This window comes from Mytilus edulis, chromosome 9 (genome assembly GCF_963676685.1).
Source record: "Mytilus edulis chromosome 9, xbMytEdul2.2, whole genome shotgun sequence".
NCBI lineage: Eukaryota > Metazoa > Mollusca > Bivalvia > Mytilida > Mytilidae > Mytilus > Mytilus edulis.
The window spans coordinates 4367174-4388601 of NC_092352.1; the positions used below are offsets into that span (position 1 = coordinate 4367174).

The window sequence follows — 21428 nt, forward strand, 5'->3', positions numbered from 1 at the left end:
TACTGTTGCCTTTATTCCTGACTTGGGACAGGCACATATATAAATAATGTGGCGGGGTTAAACATGTTAGCGGGATCCAAACCATCCCCCTAACCTGGGACAGTGCTTTAATAGCACAACATAAGAACGAACTATAAAAATCAGTTGAAAAAGGCTTAACTCATCAGATGAAAATAAATGAAAACCCAAACGTAGCCGTAACACCCGAAAGTTGTTTCATGTGACTGCGGCATAAAAAAAAACAAACTAAAGATACAAAAAATACCTCGGGAAAACTATATTGTGTTCTATCCTAAACATGTACTAAATATTCCATATTCAGATGAACAGCAGAATTATAGTGCAAATTTGAAGCCCCAGGGGCAGAAACAGGGAAAAAACCCTAACCCCTTGATCAGACAACAGATGATAGCATATAAAGGCTATGATTTTATTTTTATAAAGGTATTTTGTATAGACAACAATGAATGTGCTTTTAATTTATGCAAAACACAGATTCCAACAGTTGGTTCTATAAAACTTTTAGTGAATTAATATAACAGGACTGCTAGCTTCATACATACAGTTTTTGGAAACATTGCTCTGTTTAATAGAAAGGGGTTTGGAAAGTTTTATTTTCAAATAAATCATAGACAACACATTATTCCTTAAATAATCTGCACTACTATTTAACTGAAAAAAGGGAGGGTTCAATTTTCCATGGTGGGAATCAAAATACAATACGGGTAAAATTACCCCGGGGTAACGAGGCTGGGATAAAGTATCAACGAGAAAAGGATAAGGTACCGGTACTTTCTGTATCAAACTAACAAATGTGCAAGTTTTCAATAAAGTATACTTATAATTTAATTTAAATTTTTTTTTTTTTAACCCGTGGTTCAAATACTATGCGCGGAGAATGACAGAGGGTTTAAAATATCATACGACACCGGTGATCAATTAAAAAAGGTTGAATGAAACGGTTGTATATGTTTATAGGGTGTGACAGCCTCTCTCTATCTCATATTCTTGGCATTATAACGAAAAATAATTAAAATCAAAAACAATTACTATTTAAAAGCTTAGCAATCAAGCATTTTTTACTGTTCAAATGGTTTGAAACATATATTTATTCATTCGCAATGTCAAAGGCGGCTATAAAAATATTCAAAATCAACGTGAAAGCCGTTAGAAAGATCACGACAACATGAATTCTATGGACGGGCGTTTCTGGCGGATTCCGCCAACTAATTATAATCAACAACAGTATTGCGATAACAAATTGCGTAATGAGAGTCATTCCAAGTAATCCTGAAAGTAGCTTTGATTCACTATACACCTTTCTTAACTGGTTTGCATTAGCAGCAAACAGACTTGCATCAAACAGACTTTCTGCTAAAACTTTCCGTTTACTGTCTGGGTCCTGAAAAGATTATACTGTTATTACAATACGCATAGCAATTTGACGTTTTTGAAAGGCATATGTTTCTGAAAATTGAAATTACTTATTTGTTTAATATATCAATATAAACAGCCGTATAAGATAACAAAAAGCAGAAACGTCCAAGCTTTCACAAATGATTTAAAGGTACATAATGGTTCTATCAGTAATAGTGAATTTGAGATTAAAAATAAACAAACTATTATCACATTACTTTTAATCAGATTATTGTTTACAAAGAATTTTTTTGTCCTTTCAATAAAAAAAGGTGAAGACCTTAAATATTATTTAAGTATGAATAATGCGCAAGTCAATTTAGAAAGTATATGACTATCATAACTATGTTTCGTTATAACCTTCTGATTCAGAGGATAAGGCTTTTTTTTTTAAATAATTGTATCAGATATGTTTTTCGGTTAACAGTCTGCGTCCATCTTTGCTATACGAGCGTGTGCTATGTAAGGTCTCTCTTTGAAATCATTTCACAAATTAGGGTATCCAAAAATGAAAAAATGAACGAAAAAAAAAAAGAAAAACCTGAACATATACTTAGGAAATAAAGAAATAATAAAATTTAGAATTAAAATGGGGAATGTTTCAAAGAGACAAAGACTCGACCAAAGAGCAGAAAACTGTATTTCCCCTTAACGTGTTACTGTCATTGTTCATCATAAGAATAAACTACGAACAAATCTTCACAGAGTCAACTTGAACGACGATTTTATATGAACATCTCTGTACAACACAATTTCTACTAAGTCTTTGTAAAGAATCACTCTGATTCAAACAAAAACTTCTCTGAAACCGATATTATCAAGATGCTTGATTTCTTGATTGACAACATATTTGTAACGTTCGGAGGACGTGTTTTCAACAGACTGTCGGCATCCCAATGGGAACAAATTGTGCCCCTCTACTTGCCGACTTGTTTCTTTATTATTATGAGGCTGACTTCATGCAGGAACTTCTTAGGAAGAAAGATAAGAAGTTAGCAATATCCTTTAACGCTACTTTTCGCTATATAGATGACGTTCTTTCACTAAACAATTCAAAATTTGGTGACTATGTGGAACGCATCTATCCCATCGAATTGGAGATAAAGGATACTACAGATACAGTTAAGTCGGCTTCATATCTTGACTTACATCTAGAAATTGACAATGAGGGTCGGTTGAAAACAAAACTTTACGACAAAAGAGATGATTTCAGCTTTCCAATTGTGAACTTTCCAAGTCTAAGTAGCAACATTCCAGCAGCACCAGCATACGGGGTATATATCTCCCAATTAATATGATATTCCCGTGCTTGCATTTCCTATCATGATTTTCTTGATAGAGGGTTGCTGCTCACAAGGAAGCTATTAAGTCAAGAGTTCCAAATGGTGAAGTTGAAATCATCCCTTCGTAAATTTTACGGACGCCATCACGAGTTGGTTGACCGTTATGGAATAACCGTTTCACAAATGATATCGGATATGTTCCTTACGTCGTAACTACAATCCCCTTCCCTTTCATGAATGTGACCTACCGAATTAGACTTTTTACCGGATTTGTAATCACATAAGCAACACGACGGGTGCCACATGTGGAGCAGGATCTGCTTACCCTTCCTGAGCACCTGAGATCACCCCTAGTTTTTGGTGGGGTTCGTGTTGTTTATTCTTTTTTTTTTTTTTTTTTTTTTTTTTTTTTTTTTTTTTTTTTTTTTTTTTTCATTAAAACTAAGTTTTATTAACATATTTACATTTGTTAATATATACATCAAATACCGGTACCTTATCCCGGCCTCGTTAACATTAGTATAATACATCTAAAATTATGGTTAATTATGTTAGTACACAAATTTTCTTAAATCCGGATATAATTCATGTCTTTGCCAGAATGATTTTCTAAACTAGTATCTTTGTTTACAAAGAAGGTAGATAACACGTGCAGTGCATATATATATATGGAATATAAACTAATAAGTGCTTTTTATTCAAGGAAATGTTTCCAAAATATTTGTTTTGAAAGGATTATTGATATGCCGTTATCTTTTTCTGTTGTGAATATTCGATTGATATGCAAATGCATTTTGCCAAATATGACTACAGTAAAATCGGATGCTATTTTATCAATTGAAGGTAATTGTCATTTATGTCAGATTATAGATTGTAACGTTATGTCTTGAATAACGTTAAACTTGTGGGGGGATATGAGTGGACAACAACAAAAAGAGACGAATAATACATAGTACAAGTAATAACCATGAAAACATAACAAATACATATAAAACAACAGCTGACTGTTGTGTGAAAATACAGTCAAATCTAAACTCACAATTTATAAACACTATAATTTGCATGCACATACATAACCAATTAGTTATACATGTGCTGTGCTTGAAGAAAAATTACAGTATAATCTCAATATTTCAAATCAAATATTTACATGTATATACATAAACATAAACAGGTAATTATACCTTTGCCTTGTTTGAAGAAAATTACAGTATAATCTCTGTATTTGGGTGAATGAGTCAGACATTCAGTTCATTAAATTGCTTTAATAGTCTGTCAATTTTATATCCTAAAAAGTTTCTTATTTCAATAAAAGTTCTGATCTCTTGTCTTAATATTTTGAGTGGTTGTATAACTTTTATTTTTTTGTCAGACATATAGTATACTTTATATATTGTGTAACTAATAATAGTTAAAAGTAAATTGAGTCCATAGTACTCTTTATCATGTATTTTATATCCAAAAGCTATGCTTTTTAGATTGATAACATGTCTTCCAATATTTAGTTTCTTAAGAATTTGTTGTACTTTTTCCCAGAATAATTCAAAATATGAACATTTGAGGAAGAAGTGTTCATAATTCTCTATTTGTTTACAGTGTAAGCAGGTGTCTGTTTCTACTATATGCCATTGTTTTAATAGTTGATTACAGGGAAGTATATGATGAAGTAGTTTCCATCTAAATATTTTATATCTATTATCATCTAAAAATGTAAAGATAAATTTTAATGTTTCATATGCTAGATTAGTATTTTCTAGTGTAAAGTATGATTTCCATTTTAAAAAGCCAATAGGTGTTTGCATTTCCTTTGTTTCTAGTAAGAAGTTATAAATATCATGGTTATTTAGGGTTTGAATAGGCTTTTTGTTTATGATGTTCAGATTTTCTTTTATATTTATATTGACTTGTGTATGTTTAGAAGGTGAATTTTTGATGATATTGGTCCACTGTTTTGGAATAGCTTTCTTCAGTTTTGTGAGCTCAGCTATCCAGTTTTCCTTATTTTTTAGTTTACTTAGTATGATATCTGAGGATATATTTCCATCTTTATCTAATAAGTCATTTATAACCAGAATGTTGCTTTGTATCCAATTTTTAAACAGTAAACATTTATTGTTGATGTTAATATATTTATTGCCCCATATTATTTGTTTCCTTATTTCCCAAAACAATGTAGGCTTTTGTATAGTTTTTTCTTTTACTTTTATCCAGGTCTTTATTAACTGCATATAAAACTCTGGGATTTGTTTTATAATATTTTTTTCAATAATATTTATATTGGCTATATTCATCTTGAATATTAAAAAATTATCTCCTAACTTATTCAAAAAATATTTTGGAATTATCTTCCAATGTTGCTCATCATTTTCTTCAAACAATAATTGTTTTATCCATTTTAGTTGAATTGTTGAAATATAGGTATCTATACAAATCATTTTTAATCCCCCTTCCATATAATTTTGCGACAAATTATCTCTTTTAATCATATCTCTTTTCCCATTCCATACATAGTTATATATCATAGTTTTGATGTTTTGTATAAAATCTTTTGGTAATATCATGTTGCTTGCTATATATGTTATATTTGGCAGTATTAGAGACTTGACTACAGTTATTCTTCCTAGCATACTTAGCTTTCTTTTTGACCACATGTTTATAATTTTTTCAATTTTATCAGCTTGTTTTTGACAATTAAGTTTTTTACAGTTTTCTTTATTATAGCCAAAATAAATGCCCAAACTTTTTATAGGTTCTTTCGTCCAATTGATTCTTTCGAATTTATCTTTAGTATGTTTAAGTCTGCCTAGCCAAATTCCTTCTGTTTTAGTTCTATTTAATTTTAATCCTGAGAACGATCCAAATGTTTCTATTAAGTTCATGACTAAGGATATTTCCTTTTTGGATTTTAAAAATAAGGTTGTGTCGTCAGCCAGTTGACATATTTTTATACTACAGTCTTTTCCATTTAATTTAATTTGGAACCCTTTGATATTTTTCTCAGATCTAATTCTGCAGGCTAATACCTCCACCGCTAGTACAAAAATCAAAGCGGACAACGGACATCCTTGTCGAATTCCGCGACAGATCTGAAAGGGGTTTGATATCCACCCATTATTTACAATGCACCCTGATATACCATTGTATATAGTCTCAACCCAGTGTATAAAATCTTTTTTAAATCCAAATTTTTTTAATGTTTGTATCATAAAAAACCATTCAATTGAATCAAAAGCTTTTGAAAAATCTAGAAATAAAATTGCTCCTTCAACATTGAAGTTTTCAGCATAGTCAATAACATCTTGTATTTGTCTTATATTAAAACCAATGTATCTATTTTTTACATAGCCTTTCTGGTCTGCATTAATAATATTGGGTAAAACTTTTTTTAGTCTTTGTGCAAGTGCATAAGCAAGAATTTTAACATCTACATTTAGTAAAGTTATTGGCCTATAGTTATCCAGAGATTTTGGATCATTCTTTTTAAAGATCAATGAAATTGCCCCCTTTTTTTGCGAATTTGTTAAACTTTTCTTTTTATATGACTCATTATATACTTTGGTTAATATCTTTTGAATTTGGGTCCAAAATTTTCTATAGAATTCTACATTAAGTCCATCTAAACCTGGTGCTTTATTAAGTTTCATTTTAAACACTGCTTCTGTAATTTCTTCTGATGTCACAAGCCCTTCTAAGCTATTACTGTCTTTATCTGAGAGGTTTTTTTCTATTTTAGTATTTTGAATATACTCTTTAGTATGTAATTTATCTGGATTTGATGATTTATATAGTTTTTCATAATATTTTACTTCCTCTTTTAAAATTTCTGTTTGGTCTGTTATAGTATTGCCTTTATCATCATATAATTCTATTATACTTTTATTTATTTGTCTTGATTTTTCTAAATTCAAGAAAAAAGCAGTATTTTTTTCACCTTCTTCTATCCATTTTGCTCTTGACCTTATTTGAGCTCCTTTAGTTTTTTCAAGGTATAATTGATCTAATTGTTCAGATATATTATTTATCTGCAAAATTAATACAGAATTATTAGTACTTTCACTTTGGTCTAATTTAATATTTAGCTTATTAAGGTCGTTTTCAAAAGTTTGAATTTTATCTCTTTTTTGTTTTGCTTTTCTTTTGCAAAAATCTAGACTAATGTCCCTTACTTCAGATTTAAAGTTATCCCACAGTATACCTATATTTTCTGTCGTTTTTTCCTTGTTTTCGTAATATTTTATTAGTTTTTCTATATTACAACAGTAGTCTCTATCGTTCAGTATTGATGAGTTTAATTTCCAGTATCCTTTTCCTCTGTTTACTTTTTGAGTTCTGATTTTTAATGTAATACCGTTATGGTCTGTTGATTTTAATATAATAGGCCTTATATCTGCTTTGACTATTTGTGCTTTACATTCCTTACTTACAAGGAAGAAGTCGATTCGAGTTGCTTCTAATCCTGATTTTCTACGCCATGTATATTGAATTTGTGTTGGGTTTTTATCTCTCCATATATCTATAAATTTGAAATATTTTATGAGCGTTTTAAGCCCGTGAACTGGTTTGTCAAATTTGTTTTTTGTTTTTTTATTTTTTGTATCATTAATTTTTAGAATGTCATTAAAATCTCCTCCCATTATAATTTGGCCTAAGCTATGTTCTTGAGTCCAGTCTTTTACTTTTTTAAAGAAAGCATTTCTTTTTTTTGCTATATTTGGTGCATATATATTTATAAGAGAATAGATATTATCTCCTAGTTCAACATTAATTAATAGATAACGTCCCTCCTGATCTTTAAATTCATTTATAATGTTATATTTTGTTTGTTTTGTGAACCAAATTGCTACACCCCTTGATGCGCTACTACCCCAACTATGAAAGATTTCTCCAGGTAAGTCATTATTTAAATTGTCATTCATACTTCTGGTAAAATGTGTTTCTTGCATCATTAAAATTTGACATTTTTGCTGTTTGCACCACTCAAATAATCTTTTCCTTTTTTCAGATTGCAGTAAACCTTGAGTGTTTACAGAACATATGTGAAGTGGTTTAGGAGCCATTTGTGTGTAAAGGTAAGTTTGTTTATTTTTTTATTTTCATTCATTATTTGTTTGTTCTTTCTGTTTTTATTTTTTCCGCTAACGTACCTTTCGTTTATTGTTAATTCTGTTCTTAATTTAAATGACCTAGTTTGTTGGACTTCATAATATCGCAAGTGTGTATTTACACAGTCACGTGATGAGTGTACATATAAACAATACCACGTGATATTGCTATCATGTGACGTTTGTAAATAAAAACAATACCATGTGTTTTCTATGTTAGTTGATTCAAGTTTGTTTATTGTAATGGGGTTTTTACTTAAGTTCTGATTTTCCCCGTGTTTAAATAGCATAACCAGTATGTATCTTGTAACAATATTTTTCATACTTGCATGCAACTTAGCAGCATTTAAATTTAAATGTATACACTTGTTTACCAACTTATTTTTGCATACAATACAAATAATGTGACATCCTTTTGTCGCATTGGTTTCATTAAACCACATACAGACTAAATATTTTTGTATATTTTTTTTGTATAAACATAAGAACATTGTTAATACAATGAGATATTTACAATTTAAAAAATACATTGTTTATTTAATGTGTTATTGTGTCATATTACTTTTCTTGCAGTTACTTTTTCTGCTTTTTTGAACAATTTTCTCTTTGATGTAATTCTTCTGGAGGTGTTACTGGCGACTTTTCAAATACGTTCAAAAGGCACTTCACATTTGTTGACTTTGGTGTTTTTGGTACTGTTTCACTAGTTGTATTTGATGTTTTAACAACATGTACATAGTCTGACATATTACTTTGTGTTTGATTCTGTTTTTTTGCTTTCTTTTTTTTACGTCGTTCGTCATTTCTACCGATATTGTCTTTTGGGGTCTTTTGGGTTTCCTGTGGAATTGACTGATATGGATTTACAAATTCTGTGTCACTTAGGTTTTGTGTCGCTTTCTGGTTTTCTTTATTATTTTGCTTTTCCTTGGATTCTGTTGATTTACCATCAGCTTCATTTCCTTCTACATCTCCTGTTTGTGCGCTTGATGTTTCGTTCTCTTTCTCTTCCTCAGATTCTGAGCTTTCTGTATTGTCTTGTTCATCCTCTGTGAACAAACCTTCTGTGCACGCGTCTTGTTTGTGACCAGACTTCCCACACCCTTTACATTTCCAGTCGTTTGTACATTCACCAGCTATGTGTCCTTCTTCAAGACACTTTCTACAGATTATTTTCTGGTTGTTTCTTGGCTGTCCATAATGTATGATATTTGCAGCATACTTTCCTATTTTTAGAAATCTTGGAAGAGGGTTTTCAAATTTCAGGCAAATGATTATACGGTCTCCTGTCTGACAGTTTGTATTCAGATCTTTGTACCTTAACCGTTCTCTGTAGTGTGAAAGTATTTTGATGTTATATCTTTCAAAAACATATAGTATCTCTCCGTCGTCTGCGGATAGTGGTATATCTTTGACTCTGACTCTAATAGTTTCTTCTTTATCATATTCTGTGAAGCGAGGATTTCTGGTATAGATTGTCATGCTCTGACCTCTAATAGAAAGTCCTTTGGATATGAGTGTTTCTCTATCACTTTCTCTATCTAAATATATTCTCCATAGACCTTTGACGCGTTGCAATCCTCGTATTGCATGCTTTTTCACTACTTGAGACAGGTTATAGAACATTTCTATGTTGGAAAAGTTCCAGTATTTCTTCTCTATGGATTTACCGGCAAACCACTCTTCTTCTAGAATAAATACTGGCTTTTGTGATTGAAAGTTCGATGATAGCCCTACTGGATCTTCAACTTTTTTACTTTGTGTCTCGGTCCTCACGGCCTCGGCATAGGACGCCATTTTGTCGTTGTCTTTGTGTTCAGTTTGTTTATCATTTTGAGTTGCCATTTTTTACTTTATTTTGATTTTGTATGTAAAAACTTTTTGTTTCCCACCTTACAATGATCAATGTTTATGTCATCTATATCGTTTTCTGTATCAAACTCTTCAGTTTGCACTAGTTATACACTTTTTCTTTCTCTCGAGTCACTTCGTGTCCTTGGAGCAAAAGGTGCGCTCGAAAATCTTGTGTTGTTTATTCTTTAGTTTTTCTATGTTGTGTCATGTGTACTATTGTTTTTCTGTTTGTCTTTTTCATTTTTAGCCATGGCTTTGTCAGTTTGTTTTAGATTTATGAGTTTGACTGTTCCTTTGGTACATGTATCTTTCGTCCCTCTTCTATCATCGGTAAGGAAAGTGGTAATTCAAAAATAAAACCTTTTCATCTTAATTCTATAGTGTTTTTCTTAATTAGTGCACTAAACTGCTGACTATGGTCAGGGAAAGGCATGGTCGTCCGCAAACACGTTAAACATGTTCTTGCATTGTGTCATATATCAAATCTATTTTTTCAGTCTATGTTCACTTGTTTTTGATGATATTTCTTTTGATTGAGTTAGCCATTTCAATTTATATTTTATAGTGTGTCTTTCGATGTTGTGAGATTGTCAGTTTTCCTATCAAAGGTCAGCGGTTTTCTCTGGGCACTCCACCAATAAAAACTGGTCGCCACGAAATAGCCTAAATGCGGTGATTAAAAGTGGCGTTAAAATACCAAAAATCAAATCAAATCGATGTTGTGACTGTACACGATTGTTTCAGGTTAGGTGGAGGTTGGTACATAATGCAACGTTTAAAAACTCACTACACTTGTTTGCACCTGTCCGAAAGCAGGTTGTCGGCTGATGAAGTACTTCCCGTTTCTCGTTTTTTTTATAATTTTTATTACTTTGATAACTCTTTATAAAGATTAGACCATTGGTTTTACACTAGTCATTTTGGGACCCTATAGATTGATGTTCGGTATTAGACTTTTTCAACATCTCTCGACACCTATACAGTTGAGAACGACTACAACAGGTAAAATGTGAAGGGTCGTCTCAAAAAGCAAAAAATAAATGAGATCATTATTGATTTTCTTGCTTTCAACCATTGACAATGATTAAACTTTCCTACAGAGTCCAAATGACTTTTTTTTTAAATTTATTATAAAGAAAATGATAGACTTTAAGTCACATTTCATCTTTTAGACGTTTAGCTTCTAACTGTTCTGGTTGAATTTGGAAAACGAAAAGAACAAATCATGTTTTATTGTAGTTGATATTTAATTAAACAATGATTATGTCGGTTGACAAGGGCGGCACATGTCTGTTAGTTTTGGCCTCGGATGCCTCCATAATGTACTCAATACTTTGTATCATTTCAATTCACCAATTCGGTGTTCCACTTGAATTCTGTATTCATATGTTTATAAATTAACTGTTTACATATTTTTGAATTTTTTGAAATACTAAGGCTTCTCTACCGCAGGCATATATTAACTTAGCTGTATTTGGCAAAACTTGTAGGAATTTTCGTTCTCAATGCTCTTCAACTTCGTACTTTATTTGGCATTTTAAACTTTTTTGGATTCGAGCGTCACTGATGAGTCTTTAGTAGACGAAACGCGCGTCTGGCGTATATACTAAATTTAGTCCTGGTATCTATGATGAGTTTATTCACCAATCACTGCTTAAATGTTGTAACATTAAAACGAGAGGTCAATTATATTTTTTTTCAAAATTCATCAAAGGAAAACTTTATATCAAACAAGATATATCTTGAAGCGGAGAAGACCGGCGTTGATAAAAAAAAAACCCCAAAAAACCGTGATATTTTCCTTCGACCTAAAAATCAATATGTGTTCACAAGTTTGATACGGACGGACGGTCCAGTATTCTTTTTCATTTTTGAAAAAAATCATAAAAGCTTTTACACTAACAAATTAAATCGTTATTGGCATGCGGCAAATATTTGAGACTCACATAATCACAAAAGTGAAGAGAAAATAGGTTAGGATTCAGAATGATTGGAATATTTGTTTAATCAATTCAACATGAAATGTCGTGCAAATACATGAAAATTATACGACAGAGACACCTTTTCGTGTTTTCGGTGAAATCCAGAAATCGAGAAAGCGAAATCGAGAAATTGAGAAATCGGGAAATCGAGAAATCAAGAAATTGGGAAATAGAGAAAGCAAAAACGCAAAATCGAGAATTCATTTCGCGTTTTCGTGTTTTTTCTTTCGTGTTTTGGCGTTTTTGCTTTCTTGATTTTTTGATTTCCCGATCTTATCTATTTCCCAATTTCTCTATTTTCCTGTTTCTCGATTTCCCGATTTCCCGATTTCTCAATTTCTCGATTTTGCTATCTCGATTTCTCGAATTCCCAATTTCGCGTTTGCAAAATGAAAGGAGTTGTCACGAAAACGCGAAAAGGCGAAATAAATGGCCGCATCAAGCCACCATACATATATTTATTTATTTATTTGGTTGATATATATTCTTAAACTATATAGTCAAAACAGTATAAAACCGTCAATCCAATATGTTACGTAATGATAATCATGATGGTATTTGTCTTTGAGACAACCCATTCATTTTACCTGTAAACTGTAGGTGACATTAGTCGGTGTTGAGAGATGTTGAAAAGGTCTATTAGCCAAGGCTCCGTGTTGAAGACCGTATTTTTTTTTAACTATAATGGTTTATGTGAACAAATTGTGACTTAGATGGAGAATTGTCTTATTGGCATTCATATCACATCTTCTTATATCTATTAACCCAGTAATATTCTGTATGTTCCTGTACTAATTAACAAACGTAGAATACCATGGTTATCGTTAGTTGTATAGCATATATGTAACCTTTTTGGCTTGTTGTTATGTACACAATTCAGGCCGTTAATGTTTTCATGCTAAGCGTTTGCTTTATAGCTTTATATTGTGTGTGGGTCTTGCATATTGTTGAAAGCCATACTAAGACCTACAGTTGCAAACATCTAAGTAATTTGATCCTTCTGTATTCGTGTTACTTATAATCCTTGGCTATGATTTTGTTCCGCATTACTATTAAAATAAAAAGCGTTAAGACGCTCAAAAATGTAGGAGTGTTTCTATTTTACCCACTTAGAGAAATAAAAATATCTATGCAAGAGCCTACTTTTGATTTTGATTTCACATTCTTCCTGTATTTTCTTTATGACTCATTAAAGAATTGCCCATCTCGAATAAAAGTTTTAAAACTGTTAAAATAATCAAAATACGATAATTTCTCAAATATAGAAGCAAAAGAACAAGGGGAATCTCAGGTATTCTGGTCGAATATGCAAATCCTTCTCCAAATGGGGCACCAGTAAAAGAAAAATTGAGATAAAAATTAAACCAAGCAAATAAACACAACAATATCTAATTACAAAAAAAATGAATACACAACGTTTAATTATTTTATGCGTCCGAAGCGCTTTTCAGGATTTACCTTCATCGGGAACGCTCAAATCTTACTATACAAATCCTTGCTCAAATCAAAACATTTGAAATCAGAGGGATGTTAGCGGCAATAAGTGAAATTAGGCATTAAGCTGAAATCCTAGGCAATAAGCTAACGCCTGACATTAAGTTATTGCCTGAAAATTTCAGGCATTAAGCTTATTTCCTGAAATCTGATGATGATTATTCATCCTATTGCCGAACATAATTTGAATTTATGCATATTTGGTGATTTATTCTTGATTTAAAGTCGTTTCTTAATTATATTTCTAATGATGCATGTATAAATATACATTTATTGGACAGATCTTCAAAAGTATTAAAGTTTATTTAGTAATTTTAAAAGTTAAAAAACAGAATTAATTCATACTTTTTTCATGTTTTTGAGGTATTACAAAACATAAAATGGGGGGGGGGGGAGATTCTATAGAATCATTATAATATTTATTTGAAAATGTGTACACTTCACTAGTCGAGCTGGTTTGAACTGGTCAAAAGTAGACAAAATTAAGATATGATTTTTTGCTCACACCATTTTGGAAAAGTAAATTTTCTTTGATAACAGTTCCACAACTTGCGAGAACAAAATGATTTGAACACAATTTCTATCACGTTTTCATATTTTAAAATTATTAATTGATGCGTTTTAATATAAATAACATATTTAATAAGTGATTTTATTTCCGGTCTCTTGTGGACAGTTGTCTCATTGGCAATCATACCGCATCTTCTTTTTTATATTTCGGATGAAACTGGGCCCTGTAGTTTTGCATCAGTTAAATTAGATTTTTTCTTTTGTTCATATTAAAACGTATGTTAATTGCAGTAATAAAATAAAGTATTTGAAGTACTCAGTATTTATATGAAAGATGCACGATTATATATATTTAATTTTTAACTATTTACGATTAGTTTGTTCAATTCTAAATAAAAAAGATATATTTTTTTTACTTATTTTTTGTTTCAAAGAGTTTAAACGTACAAATATAATTATATCAAAATTATTTATTACCCTTAAATTTAAAACTTATAATTTTTTTCTAATAATGAATCGGTTTTTGAATTATAGTTGTTGGTTAAATTAGATACTATATTTAAATTTTTTCATTTGATATTTCTTTTACGTCAATACTTAGGACATCGGTTAGGACATCTTAGCTTATAGCTTCGATGTGCATGTTGAGACATGTCGTAAGTCGGTCCCAACTTTATCCTAATTTCTGTCCTAAGAATATCTTGTATGACCGATCTAAGGATAGTTTCTATAAACAGTCTACAGTTTTCATAATGTTATTATGTAATAAATATATTTTTATTTAAATAAATAAATGTCTTTTATTAACTTGCATTTATATTTTAGGCATTAAGCTTAATGCCTGCACACATTTTTCAGGATTTAAGACTAATGCCTAACATCATTTAGGCAATAGACTTACTGCCTAGGCGTTAGCTTATTGCCTAGGATTTAAGCTTAATGCATAATTTCACTTATTTCTGCTAACATATACATTGTAAGTACCGACACAGTTGAAGAGATATATGACAAACATTCCTAAAACAAATAGCCAAATTCATCTAGGGTCAACAAGGTTGTTAAAATAGATAACATAAATCCACCAAAAAATTAATGAATATAATCTATTACAATGAGGTACCATCGAGTTATTGGCCAATTAATATAACGGAGGGAAGATAGGCTGTAAGAAACTTTTAAAACGATATAAAAAGAACTGGATATGTAGTATCTGTCAATCAGTTTCTTTTCTTTAGGGTATGAAAGATACCAAAGCAATATAATATATTAGAAGGTGTACCATTAGAAATGAAAAAAAACACTAAAAAGAAAAACAACAATTACGAATAGAGAAAAAAATCTTCAACTTAAATATTCATATCTAAATTCGTCAGTATAACTTTCAAAGAAATGCTATTGGAATTACTACTGCAATTATAGTTAACAAAGGTACCAGAATTATAATTTAATACGACAGACGCGCGTTTCGTTTACATAAGACTCACCAGTGACGCCCAAATCAAAATAGTTATAAAGCCAAACAGATACAATAACAGCCATCAGTAGGCATGTTTTGTATATGTACAATCATTTTATTTAAGAGCTAGGAAGAACATTTGTATCTACCTTCCTTTATATCGTAAAAAATAGTGCTTACCACTGACACGTCTGCAAGTTTCCTCCGTATAAAAATTTCAATTTTAGGTAGGGGTCCAAAGAATGATTTCAAGTGTTCTGGTTTTTTAACGTGGTCTGGAAGAGGTAAGAGTAGACCCTTCGTTTTACTATTATCGTCTTTATAAAAAAAAACGATATCATTTTGTATTGGATCATCATCCTTTCCCGAGAAGATAGTTTTCGTTCTTGCAATTTCTTTAAACTTTGTAGCTAGCAATTTCCTGAATTGTCTTGCGTCCATGTCAAGATCAAAACATAGTTCATGTTGTTCAAAGAGAGTTTGGTTTTGATCAGAAATCCCTGTAAGAAATAAAGAGACTTTGTCGAGATAACAATCACTAATAAATACCAAGACCGTCAACAAAGCTCTGCGAAAATGTTTAAACCTTTGTGTGGCAGAAAACACTACCCGTTTATGGTCAGACATATACTCCTATAAAAATGTTAATGTGTAATAATTTGATGTTTAAATATTGAAGTACTTATACAATTGTGAACTTTCCATTTCAGTGTAGCACAATTCTGCTACGCATGCATACGGAGCATATATCTCCCAATTGATACGATATCATTGGCTTGTATTTCTTATCATGATTTCTTTGATAGAGGGTTGCTGCTTACATGAAAGCTATACATACTAGAGTCTCTTTTACATGATGATAACACTCATTAAATAGACAAAATGTGTTGAAGGCCGTACTTTAACCTATAATGGTTTACTTTTTAAATTGTTATTTGTATGGAGAGTTGTCTCATTGGCACTCACACCACATCTTCCTATATCTATTTTAAAATATTAATATTCCGGGAACCCCCGATTATTTTGTTCATTCGTAATATCAAAATTCACATGTCGAGTAGAGATCATAAGTTCGTAAATAGCTCATTATACTTTATGGTTCAATGATGCGATTAACCAATTCTTAGTACTACTGTTTGCATTTGTATGCCGATAATTCGCAGGCAGACTTATTTTGACTACACAAACCGATTAATCTCGATGTGTTGACATTCCTTTTTTTTAAATGACAAATTGTTGGAAGAATTTATATGTTTGAAGAAAAATGTATATTCAGTGATTATATCATATATCAATGCTTCGATCGCTCATATTATCGATTTTATTTTTTCTTCAGAATATAAACCATATTTGTTCATTCATGATCATTAAAATTGAGAATGGAAATGGGGAATGTGTCAAAGAGACAACAACCCAACCATAGATATGACAACATTGTTTATTTGTCCTATGCGTTAACCTCACATATATATGTTACTGTAGCTTTTATAATATTTGCAACTGATGTTGGCGTATGCACGTGTATCGTGTTTGCCATTGTTACCAAATCTGTTGGATAATTCTTTCCCTGAAAGTATAAAATTCATTTTAGTTTTGCAGTTATAATATTTGAGTATGTAATGCTACCCTGGAACATAAGTTTGCGTAAAAAAACTCATCATAGATACCAGGACTAAAATTGTACACTATGCCAGACGCGCGTTTCGCCTACAAAAGACTCATCAGTGATGCTCGAATCAAAAAATATTTAAAAGGTCAAATAAAGTATAAAGTCTTATTTGACATATCACTTATTCTGCATTATATAAACTGGTTAGTTCTGACAGGCATTGACATTTTTTCAACCTTTGTTTACATTACGAAATAGGTATTCCGATTTGTCGTAATCGGTACGGTGATTTGCTTAAAGTCCAGTCGACCCCTTTTAATGTTTTATGTGGTAAGAATGATTTTAGCTTCATACATTTTACGGACGCCATCACGAGTTGGTTGACCGTTATGAATAACCGTTTCACTAATGATATCGGATATGTTCCTTACGTCGTAACTACAATCCCCTTCCCTTTCATGAATGTGACCTACCGAATTAGACTATTTACCGGATTTGTAATCACATAAGCAACATGACGGGTGCCACATGTGGAGCAGGATCTGCTTACCCTTCCGGAGCACCTGAGATCACCCTAGTTTTTGGTGGGGTTCGTGTTTATTATTCTTTAGTTTTCTATGTTGTGTCATGTGTACTATTGTTTTTCTGTTTGTCTTTTTCATTTTTAGCCATGGCGTTGTCAGTTTGTTTTAGATTTATGAGTTTGACCGTCCCTTTGGTATCTTTCGTCCCTCTTTTATACGGTTCAAACAGGAATTTATGCAATGTTTACAAAAAAAAAATCATCTACATGTATAAGATAAGTGTTACACACACTACAAACCTGTAACAGTCTGAAATGGCCTATATCTGTACTCGTCTGTTCTGATTTATACTCGATTTTCTGAATTGGTTTAAAATGTAATTGATAATACAAATGTACTCGACTTTAACCTAACAGTATGGTTCAGATTACAGTCAAATATTATCAAGTAGATTTCAGATTAATTCAGACTGGTCGAGCAAAAATCAGTACAGTCGAGTACAGATATAGGCCATTACAGACTGTTACTGGTTTGTAGTGATATATCTACAAATTAATTGATTCTTTATTAAGTTTAGCCACTTATGGACTCGTAGGGAGTTAATAAATTTCATGGGTATTCTCGTTGTGACCTCATACGGACCATAGAGGCTGAATAACATACATAGGAGATTGGGCCTACGGACTCACCCCTATGGATTTTACAAAACGTCTAGGGATTCGTAGCGATCAGTCGCCAACCAAATAACTGATATTGTATAATGTAGATGAAAATGAAGATAACGATCAGAAATCAACGAAAACCACTGAATACCAGGATTCTGACTTGGGACCGGCAAGTGTTCTTGTTGTTTAAAGTTCAAAACAACACTTTTATAGGAAAACTCAGTCAAAAGTAAATGAGATACAAGAACAAAGTTGCAGGTTAAAAGAAAACACTTAAGATAGAATAGTAACACAATTGTTGTCGATTCAAAAATCAAGCTTCTTAATTATGTCATTTGTAAAGCGTATGTTAATTGGATTAGACCGTTTCGATTTTCATTATTATCAGATTAACGAAAAAATCAGAGAGAACACCTTGGCGGACAGAAGAAACGTTTTCTGTTATGCATTTATCAATCATTATCATGCACCCCCCCCCCCCCCCCCCCCCCGTCACCCCCTACGTCAAAATTTTTCAACCAGATACTCAACAACAGGACACAACCGGTTAATTACGGATTACTCGACTATTTTGATATCAAATGACAAAAGTGATTTGAGACATAAACACATTATATCAGTTTCATTAAATTAAAAACCTATGAAGTGTAGATTTCAATATTTCTTCCTCGTAACTATGTTTGCACAATGTATGTGTAAGGAACACACACTTTGGTATAAATTCCATAACGTGTGAATATGTAAGAGCATTACGTATAATTTTGGATGTGTAATTGCAATCCGATATGGCCGAGGTTATGCTATATATGGCAATTCGAAGGTTGACAACAAGAAAGTTGAAATCATCCCGTTTCAACTCGCCAACTGCTGTCAATAAAACACTTACTGAAATGTATGTTATTTGGTGGTTTAAAGCTGAAACTTGAAATTCAAAAAGGTTGCTGCTGGTTATTTTTCTTATTGTCTTTTTAAATGTTTGTATGAATTCTGCTTCATATGAGTACATATATAAGTCTGCTGTAGGAACTCGCAATTAGTATCAATAGAAATTCAATCATCCAAACTGAACAAATATTGTTGATTGAAAACTGCATTTTGATGTATTCATCTTCGGTTTATTAGTTTTAAGGAATCAGGTTCTTCACAAAGTGAGACTTTTCCCTTGCCTGATCAGTAAAGGGTATATAACATAAGTTGCTAAGACAGGGCTATGAATCAATCAAATTAAGGTCATCACTTAAGAAATTTTACGGTCGCCATCATGAGCTGATTGGACCATTATGACAAAAGTGTGTCAGAAATCATATCTGATACTCTTCTCAAGTCATAATAACCTTCCATCATTACCGGACTGAACAAAGAAATAACACGACGGGTGCCGTATACGGTGCAGGAAATGCTTACCCTTCCGGAGCACCTGATTTTCACTCCCGGTTTTTATTGGAGTTCGTGTTGTTTCTTATTTATTATTTATAACTGTTGATGTAAATGTCTATTGGTTTTACGAGTCTTTGTTTACACCTTGGTTTTGATTGTTATTGTCCTTCTTTATGAAACAATTTTCAAGTTTAAAGAATTCGTTGCGTTTTCGTTCAAGCATCATTATCAATATTATTAAATCTGATGCGACTGTTGTACAAGTGAGAGGTTTAGCGATATAAAAGCAGGTTCAATCCACCATTTTCTACATTTGAAAATGCCTGTAGCATGTCGGAAATATGACAGTTGTTGTCCCTTCCTTTGATGTGTTTTTTCATTTGATTTTTTCATTTGATTAGGGAGTTTCCGATAGTATTTTTGTAATTTTACTTTTTGCACCAGATTTTAATTAAGAAAGCATTTATATTTTCATCAACATTTTTTCATGCAAAAGCATGCCATGGAATTAGTTTCTTTATCTTAGATATAAACAAATAAAATAGGAAATAGTTAGAGAGAGCGTAGAACAAACTTTACTTTATTTTTATATTGTTGCAAGGATTATTAAGTACAATTGTAGATATTGTTGAGTTTGCAATTACCTTAAAGACTAGTGTTGTGAATGTAAAGCAAATACATTTGCTGATTGTCTGACATATTTTCTCAGTATTGTACAAAAAACTTATAACAAAAAATGACATAACTTTAATAACTTACCCAAGGCAAATGGTTTCTAGTTTTATTAACAGTAAACTATTGATTCACAGGTGAGGACTTTTTTAAATTACAATCACGAGTTAAGGTAACCTTGACCACCTTTTTAATTTCGATTTAATTAACAGGAGCTATTGTCATGTTGCATAACAAAATTGATTCAAACCAATTCATGAACCGATTGCCTTTCTGATTTTGAAAATTACACCTTTTTGATAAAGGGTCTATCGAGGCGTTTTGATATGAGACACAAAACGTATATCCATTTTCAAGTTAAGTTACATTTCAATCCTTTGTTGTTGATTAACGTACTTTAAATCATTTCATTTTGTGACCTATCTTTTGTGCTTTTCATTTTCATATTGTATTTGTTTCTTGTGTGTATCTTCTCCTTTGTGCAAATTATATCATTTACCACTAACTAGTATGTAATATATATTTTGATTATGTTAAACATAATTATTGATTGTCTCAAGCATACGCAATTTATGAAATGCGTCACAAAATTTAGCTTTGACATATTATTGTTTTCATCTTTTTCATATTGCTAGATTGTCTACAGCTTATTAATATGACATCTCATTTATATTAGTCTCATTTCGCTTTAAGTACAACAATCTCATATATTTTTATATTAAATGTTACGATTCACAAACTTAAATGGGAAACATATACAAGATATAGGCCCGAGAATTTAGAACGATTGATAATAAGATACCGTTTTTTTTTTTTATTGATTTCGTACTTTTTTACAATATAAATATTAAAGAATTGCCATGAAAGCTACAAGTAAAAAACACTCCGTTTAAAAAATAAGTGTTCCCGTTACATGTATCATCGAGAGACGTAATATATCAATCTTAATTCGTTTATTCAGCTGAAAGTCGTGCTTTATATAAAAAGGAAGATGCGGTATGATTGCTAATGAGACAACTCTCCACAAGGGACTTAAATGACACAGAAATTATGTCCAGTTTTGGTAATGTCCTTTTGGCGTGATTCGATATTTATACATCCCGTCATTGTCTAATTGTTGTTAAGTCATTCTTTGTATACCTGCCTTTCATTCTGCTTTTGTGCTTTTGTGCTTTGTCTATAGGGTGTCTACATGTATGCCAATTAGTTTTTCTTTGTTGATACTCATTGGGTTGACAACATGTAGCTAAGGCCATCTATGCCGAGAGGCAAAAGAAACTTTTTCATCCGGAATATTTTTTTTTATGACAGACTATTGAAGCGATTTTAGTTTGACAGTATAATATAATATTATGTAAGATGTCTTTCTTTTTAATACATTTGGGTTAAATAACGTTTCAAAAGGGCACCGCCCCGTATTTTTTTTTATATGAATGGTATAATTTGTTCCGATTGACACCAATCAAATAGTTAGGGTCACAGGT

The 21428-nt window shown here is 31.5% G+C and overlaps 1 long non-coding RNA gene across 1 annotated transcript; it reads right to left on the bottom strand.

Annotated features, from left to right (window-relative positions):
• Positions 1 to 622: 622 nt before the first annotated feature.
• LOC139489450 (uncharacterized) lies at positions 623 to 20082 on the bottom strand. The gene is made up of 4 exons (XR_011656184.1): positions 20032 to 20082; positions 16562 to 16664; positions 15278 to 15597; positions 623 to 1402 (listed from the first exon to the last, which is right to left on the bottom strand). It is a non-coding gene; the product is annotated as an uncharacterized lncRNA (long non-coding RNA).
• Between the last annotated feature and the right edge of the window lie 1346 nt (positions 20083 to 21428).